This window comes from Juglans regia, chromosome 11 (assembly GCF_001411555.2).
Source record: "Juglans regia cultivar Chandler chromosome 11, Walnut 2.0, whole genome shotgun sequence".
In the NCBI taxonomy this organism is placed as follows: Eukaryota; Viridiplantae; Streptophyta; class Magnoliopsida; order Fagales; family Juglandaceae; genus Juglans; species Juglans regia.
The window spans coordinates 10,373,629-10,381,701 of NC_049911.1; positions in this window are offsets into that span (position 1 = coordinate 10,373,629).

An 8,073-nucleotide genomic window follows, 5' to 3' on the forward strand; every position below is an offset into this window, starting at 1 on the left:
ATCATAAACCTCGCACGATCCATGTCAACCTTAGTCTTGTGATGGTGAGGACCAATGTTGTTAGAGATGAATAAATTCATAATCTTGAATAAACCAGATAAATTGGCCTGGTTGATGCTCTTTGTCCCATCATAGGGAGGAGCGTCTAGACCAACAACTAACTATCGAATATCATGATCAGGGAGGTCGTCAAGTCCATCTACATAAGAGCCATCATCCTCAGCCGTATCCCCGTCACCTGCATATGTAGTTTCCCTAGGCACCACGTTGGAATATGCAGTGGGCAATCGAGGGATACAAATAAAATCAGCGAGTGCGTTCGCTGGAAATGTAACTAAGGCTCCCCGGACCGATATCGCATTTGCCTCCTCATCTCGACTAGCACCACCGACCTCTCTATAAAACTCAAAGACAATGTCGATATAGGAAATAATGTCCCTCCCTTCGTCCTTCTGGTCAAAGATTGGTGTCCAACCACACTCGACGAAGATGGATACTAAGGAACAACCCTCCCAAAAAAGATCTTGAAAGTCAGAGATTTTCACCTGACGCTCCAATAAAACAGTCCTATCTCGAATTGCTTCGCTGGAAGGTTGCCCAAATCTACCACGCTTCCTTCCCCTATAAGATATTGTCAACCTGCAAATTTAAAAATAAAACTAAGAAAATTAGTTATAAAATATGATACATGAACCTTCACAAAATATCGTAAATTAAGTAAGATTAAGGTTAACATTCTTAATGTACATACAGGAGGTGAATGACAACTAGCAGCTTGGCTTGTATCATATGTGGGTGCTCTTACATGAGTTTATGCACATTGGCTACGAGTTCATGCCATAAAGTTCTCTAAGATATGAAAGAGCTTTTCAAGAAGCGTTGTTTGGTAATATTTAACTCATTTCTAAAATTATTTAATATATATGCAAAATAAAGAATATGCAAATGATAATTTTTTTGTGTATATATTTTTTCAATGATGATTTCGAACTAAATTTTAGTTGGAGAGATGAGTGTAAGCCTTTTAATGAAGTTATATATAATGCATTCCATAAATATAAGGCGATGTGTCATGAGCATTATAATAAATTCTAAAACAAGGATGAGGCACACCAACATCCTTTTCAAGAAATCCGACCTTCCGATTGAGAAAATTTTGTCGCATGTTTGAGGATCCAGCATATAAGATAAACTAATTGTTTTACATATCATAGTTTATAATTTTATCTTGCTAATATTTACAACTTCTATGCAGGAGCAAAGTTCTATAAACAAAACAAATAAATTAAAGTTGAACATTCATTATCATGCAAGTTCAAGATCTTTTCATTGCCTCTCTAAGAAATTGGTAATACTATTTTATAGTATGTGTATTTGGTTTTTCATTATTGAGTCAAATCAAATACGTACTAACGACCACAAATAGTTCGAACAAAAGCAGTCAAACCATTCAAACAATGATACAAAATATTCGAATGTAATCTATAATAGACGTTTGAACAACACTCGAAAACCGTTCGAATGTAAAAATCATTCGAATGCTTACTGATGACATCAAATATGACATCAACGTTCGAACGTCATCCCCTAGCAAATCATTCGATTGTATCATAATCCGATCGAACATTCTACTTAATGCGTTCAAATATAGTTGTCTGTTCGACCAGTAAAATTAACATTCGAACGTTTTTCCATGTCAATACGTTTGAACAAATTTATTTCGATCGAACACTCACGAAGTATGCGTTTGAACATAATTCATGGTCAAATGTAATATTTTACAGTTCTGCCGAAAATTTAGGACGAACCTTAATTATCCCAAAAAAAAATTCCCGTTCGAATGCCATCGAACGATTTTGCTCTATTTCGTCCAAAAAATATATTTTGGGATGATATTGAAATTTTCATACCAAAAAACCTTTTGCGACACTAATATTGGGATGACCTTGGGAGGATTTTTTTTCCATCCCAAACACTTTTTTGGGACGAAAAGTTTTGTCACAAAAAACCTCTTCTATTGTAGTGCATGCAAAATCCTTTAAATCAGTTCAATATTCCCAAGATCAAAACTTTACGTTTAACTGATTAATGTTTAAAATTTAACATTTATTATTTAAGAAAAAAACTATTTTCTATGTTATAATTGTTAAAACAAGAAATATATAATGATTAATTAGGAGAATTAATTTATGATGCTGATCATCATGTGCATGCTAAAGTACTGTTAGGAATTTTAATCTATCATCGGCCTTGATCAGGTTCTAGTGATCATAGAATAAAAATTTTAAATCTAATTATTTTTATTACATTAAATGATTGATATTTTATCATATCACAATTTATTACTTATATATTATGTTTTTTTTTTAGAAAGTAAATATTTTGGTTGATGAAAGTAATAAATACCATTGTGATAAGATTATAAATGGATTTGAAAATGACTAAAGTTGATATAATCTTAGGATAACACAAAATGAAAAATGAAGGCAGAGAGAATATGATTCAAGCCAAGAAAGAAATGAGAAGAAACTTTTGTTCTTGTGTATTGAATTGAATAAATCAAATCTGATCATATTGGAAAAATTAAATACAGCCTGCTACCTTGACCTTAACTGTGAAAACTGAAATAACTAACTATACAGTTCACTAATAATGACAAAATAGCAAAACAGAAAGAGAGGAAAAAAGAATATTGTAGAATCTTCTGATATTTCAGCCTTTCTCCTATGTGTATGCTGTAGTGGATGCACAACTTGTAGCATGAGCTGTAGGTTGCAATACTTGAGATGTTGTAGGCTGCGATACCCTCCCACAAGATGGAGAATGGAGACTGACAATTCCCATCTTGAGCAAATGAGAATGGAGAAGTGATGATGACAAAACTTTAGTAAGCAGATCAGGTCGTTGGAGGTGACTTGGAACATGGGCTGTTGAAATAGAGCCTTTAAGAATTTTGTCTCTAATGACATGGTAGTCCAATTCAATATGTTTGGTGCGTTCGTGAAAGACAGGGTTTGCTGCAATATAGAGAGTAGCTTGGTTATCACAGTAGAGTGTGGCTGCTTGAGGATGTGACACATGTAGATCAGCAAGAATGAATCAAATCTAGGTGAGTTCAGAAGATGGGGCAGTCATTGCTCTATACTCAGCTTCAGTAAAGGAACGAGACACAACAATCTGCTTTTTGGACTTCCAAGAGATTAAAGAGTGACCCAAAAATACACAATATCCAGTAACTGGCTTGCCGATGTCAAGGCATGATGTCCAATCAGAATCACAATATGCATTTAATTGTAATTCAGAGGAAGCAAATAACAAAAGGCCTTGACCAAGTGCACCTTTGATGTATTTTAAGACTTTATGAGCAGTAGCTAAACGAATTGTAGTAGGCTTATCCATAAACTGACTAAGAGTTTGGATTGGATAGCTAATATCTGGGTGAGTGATGGTCAAATATAACAAACTGCCAATTAGGGGTGATTAACGGTCCGGTCGGACCGAACGGACCGACCGTTTCGGTCCGGACCGGACCAAGACTTAGACCGGTCCGGTCCGGTCCATATTTTAGAGGACAGAAATCATTCGGTCCGGTCCACAGTTTTTTCGGACCGGACCGGACCGAATGAAAAATTAAAAAAAAAATTATTTTTTATATATATTTTATATATAATAATTGTACAATTAACAATATAAATTTTTAAATATATTATTAATACTTGTTAATATTCTATAAATTAACAATATTTTATATATATCTTCATTTAACCTATCACTATTAACAATATAAAATTTTAAATATACTATTAACACTTGTTAATATTCTATGAATTAATAAATATATAATATCAATTAGTTAATTATATAGTAATTATATAAATTAATAATATAATTTTCATCTAATTTATTATCATTGACCATATAAAATATTTTTTTATTGAGTTTGTTACATAATCCACATTAATAAGTCACTTAATTTAATTTAGTATTTTAAATAAATTTTTTTATTAATTATTTAAAAAAAAAAAGAGGGCGGACCGACTGGACCGGACCGGACCGTATCGGTCCGGTCCGGTCCCTTTGGGTGTTCGGTCCGGTCCGGTCTGGGAAAATAATGGACCGAAAATTTTCGGTCCATCGCCAGACCGGATCGGACCGGACTGGCCCGTTTGCAGCCCTACTGCCAATAAGTCTTCGATACACAAAGGGATCGGTGAGAGGCATACCATCATTCTTGCTGAACTTTAAATTTTGTTTCATGGGATTCTTGGCAGGTTTTGACCCTAAACCACTAGAGTCAGCAAGAATATCTAGTGCATACTTTCATTGGCAGATATGAATCCCTTTTGGTGATCAAGCAACTTCAATCCCAAGGAAGTATCTCAAAATCCCGAGACCATTGATTTGAAACTTTTCATGCAAACAATTCTTGATGGCAATTATAGAATCCATTGAGTTACTAGCAACTAACATGTCGTCAACATAAACAAGTAAACCTATAAAATAAGTGCCACTAGTCATGGTAAAAAGATTGTAATCAGCCTTTGATTGAGTGAAATCAAAATCTAGAAGGCATGAAGTAAGTTTGGCATACCATTGTCGTGAAGCTTGTTTAAAACCATATAAACTTTTGAGAAGTTTGCAAACCTGCTGATGACCTCCTTTTGTGTAGCCTGGTGGCTTGTGCATGTATATATCCTCTTCTAAGCCACCATGGAAGAAGGCATTATTTACATCAAATTGATGCAAATGCCAACCTTGGACAGCTGCAATGGAAATGAGACATCTCATAGTAACCATCTTGGCTACTGGTGAGAATGTCTCATGATAATCAACTCCCTCCTGCTAGGTATACCCATTTGCAACTAGTCTGGCTTTCAGCCTTTCTATACTCCCATCTGAATTTCTCTTAATCTTGTAAACATACTTACCTATGGCTTCCTTCTTAGGAGGTAGGTCAGTAAGAATCCAAGTCTCATTCTCTTCCAAGGCCGACAATTCAGCATCCATGGCCTTGCACCAACTAGGACTTTTAGCAGCTTGAGAGTATGAGGTTGGTTCAAAATCAGTGGAAAGGCAAGTGGAAAAGGCTTGTAAAGTGGGTGAGAATAAATTATAAGAAACATAATTCTGCAAAGGAAAAATAGAATTAGTGTGAGGGGTAGATACCTGAACCAGTTCTCGAGAGTCTGAAATGATAGCAACCTGTTGACAGTGAAAACCTTGGAGGTAACTAGGGGTTGTTCTAGTCCTAGATGACCTACGAATAGGTGGTTGAGCTGTAGGCAATGGGCTATTATTATCATGTGAGTTAAGAGATGGGGTAATTTCAGGCTCCAGATTGGTAGGAAGAGGATCAACATGTATGGACTCAGAAGATGATGGTGAACTATCATGAGCAATTTCTGAAAATGGAGATGGATAGGTCATTGGTTCTGGTGAGGTGAAAAGAAAATCAAATTGAGTGTGTTTAGCAAATTCAATAGAGGAAGGTGATTGAAAAAGAAAAATGATTTCATGGAAGATGACATCTCTAGAAATGAAAGTAAGGTGGGTGTCAAGACCCAACAACTTATAACCCTTTATCCCAAAAGGGTAACCCAAGAAAACACACTTATTGCCCCTTGGATCAAATTTCTTTCTCCCATGTGAGAGTGTTAATGCAAAACAAAGGCAACCAAAGATCTTAAGATGTGAATAATTCGGTTTGGTGGCAAAGAGGATTTCATAAGGGGTTTGATTCTCAAGTAAGGGAGTAGGTGTTCTATTTATAAGGTAAACTGCAGTTAAAATGCAGTCATTCCAAAAAGACAAGGGTGGACAAGATTGAAAAAAATAAAGCACGGGCCACATTCAACAAATGTTGATATTTTCTCTCAACAATGTCATTTTGTTGAGGTGTCTCTACACAAGACCTTTGGTGGATAATCCATTTTTTATTAAAGAAATCAGTCATCTTAAACTCCATCCCATTATCACTACGAAGAATTCTAACCTTGGTTTCAAACTGAGTTTCCACCATGTTATACAAGAATTCAATTTCTTGTTTCTGACTTGGTTTGGAGCAGATAAATCCAAGTTGTCCTAGAGAAGTCATGAACTATGGTTAAAAAATATCTTGAACCATCATAAGCAACAGTAGAGCAAAGGCCCCTGATATCACAATGAATCAATTCAAAAACAGCAGAGGATTTATTAGAACTAACAGGAAAGGGAAGCTTATGCTGCTTAGCAAGAGGACAAATGTAACAATGAGCATTTTTATTTAAAATGTAGCTATCTTTTACAGCAAGATCCTTGATTAAATTGAGCCTAGACTCAGAAATGTGACCTAGGCGACAATGCCAAAGGTTACTAACATCAACACTATTTTTAAAAGTCATAGAAGCAGAAGAAGGAACACAAGATGACAACTAAGACAAAGTGTCAACCAAGGCAATGGGAGAAATAGCAGTAGGCAGGAGTTGATCTAGGCTGCATTTCGCTTCACCCATCTGAATCGTGGTCCAAGTGGAAAGGTTTTGTATAAAACATGCATTAAACAAAAAAATAAAGCAACAAGTCAGGTTTTCAGTAAGTCTTTTGACTGAAACAAGATTAAAGGAGAAAGAAGGCACACACAAAACATTGGTAAGGGTAATACTATCAGTAAGCTTAACAATGCCCGAGTGAGTGACTGGAATACAAGTGCCCTTAGGCAATTTGACAATATATGATACTTCTACAGTAACAAAAGTGAAAAATGAGGGACTACAGATCATGTGATCTGTAGCTTCAGAATCAATGATCCAAGGAACTATGTTTGAATTAAAAGAATTGTAAGAAAAAAAACTACAGCAAGTGGGGTTTATACCAGACATTTTGGAAGCTTTTGGTGCTGTGGGATTTGGTTTGAGAAGAGTTTGTGTCTGATTCACAAAGGGAAGGGAATTAGAAAAATCTTTATGCTGGAGTAGACTCATGAGTTGTTGATATTGTTCCTTGGTGAAACTGAGCTTGCCCTCATGCACCTCCTCTTGAGAAGAATCTGTGGACAAACTGGTCTGATTTGCAAAAGGGTTTGCTCCCTTGTCCTTGTACAGCTTGTGTCCCAAGGGATATCCATGAAGTTTGTAACATTTTTCAATAACATGGCCTGTCATGTTACAGTGAGTACGCACAGGGGCTTGTGCATTATCCACTTTAAAACAATTTTCCAGAGTGTGTCCTTGAATACGGAACTATTTACAATACAGTCTCTCTTTTTTCTGAGCAATGGAGTTTTTGGTTTTGAAAGAAAGTTGAAAAGTTTTGGTAAATGCCATAGTGTCAGGAGATGGGGAAAAATTAGTGAGTTGATGGTGTTATTCTTGCTATTGTATTAGAGAAAAACACTTTGTTGATAGTAGGGAGTGGTTCAATAAGCATGATTTGGCCCCTAGCATTAGAATACTGGTCATTCAATCCCATAAGAAATTATATAACACGGTCTCTTTGGTGTCTATCTTTCAAAATGTTCAACTGACCACAAGTGCAGATAGGAATAGGGTCATTGATTGCTATTTCATCCGAAAGAGTTTTAAGATTACCAAAATAAGTACTCACAGAGCCTTCTTCTTGTCGAAGACTAGCCAAATTTCTTTTGAGTTGGAAGATACGAGGACCATTTTGCTGTGTGAAACGGTCTTTGAGTTATGTCCATACCACTTGTGCATCATCCACAAAAGTCACGCTAGACCTGATATCCATGCTGATGGAATTTTGTATCCAAGACACTACCATATCATTACTTCTCTCCCATGCATCAAACAGAGAATCATCTTCATTAGTAGGTTTTGAAATGCTTCCATTAATAAACACCAACTTGTTCTTTGCTCTAAGTGTTCGACGCATTGCCCGAGACCCAAGTAGCATAGTTATCAGTGATGAGGATTTCAGTGACAAGAAAAAGAGCTCTAATGTCACCATTCTCAACTCGATAAGGGTTGTTTGGGTTTGTGAAATTGAGGTAAGGAGAGACTTGATTTGGTTCTTCCATGGCTTAGACGAAAGAAGAAAAAAATCAACAGCAGAAGTTTAGCAGAAAACCTTCTTGTC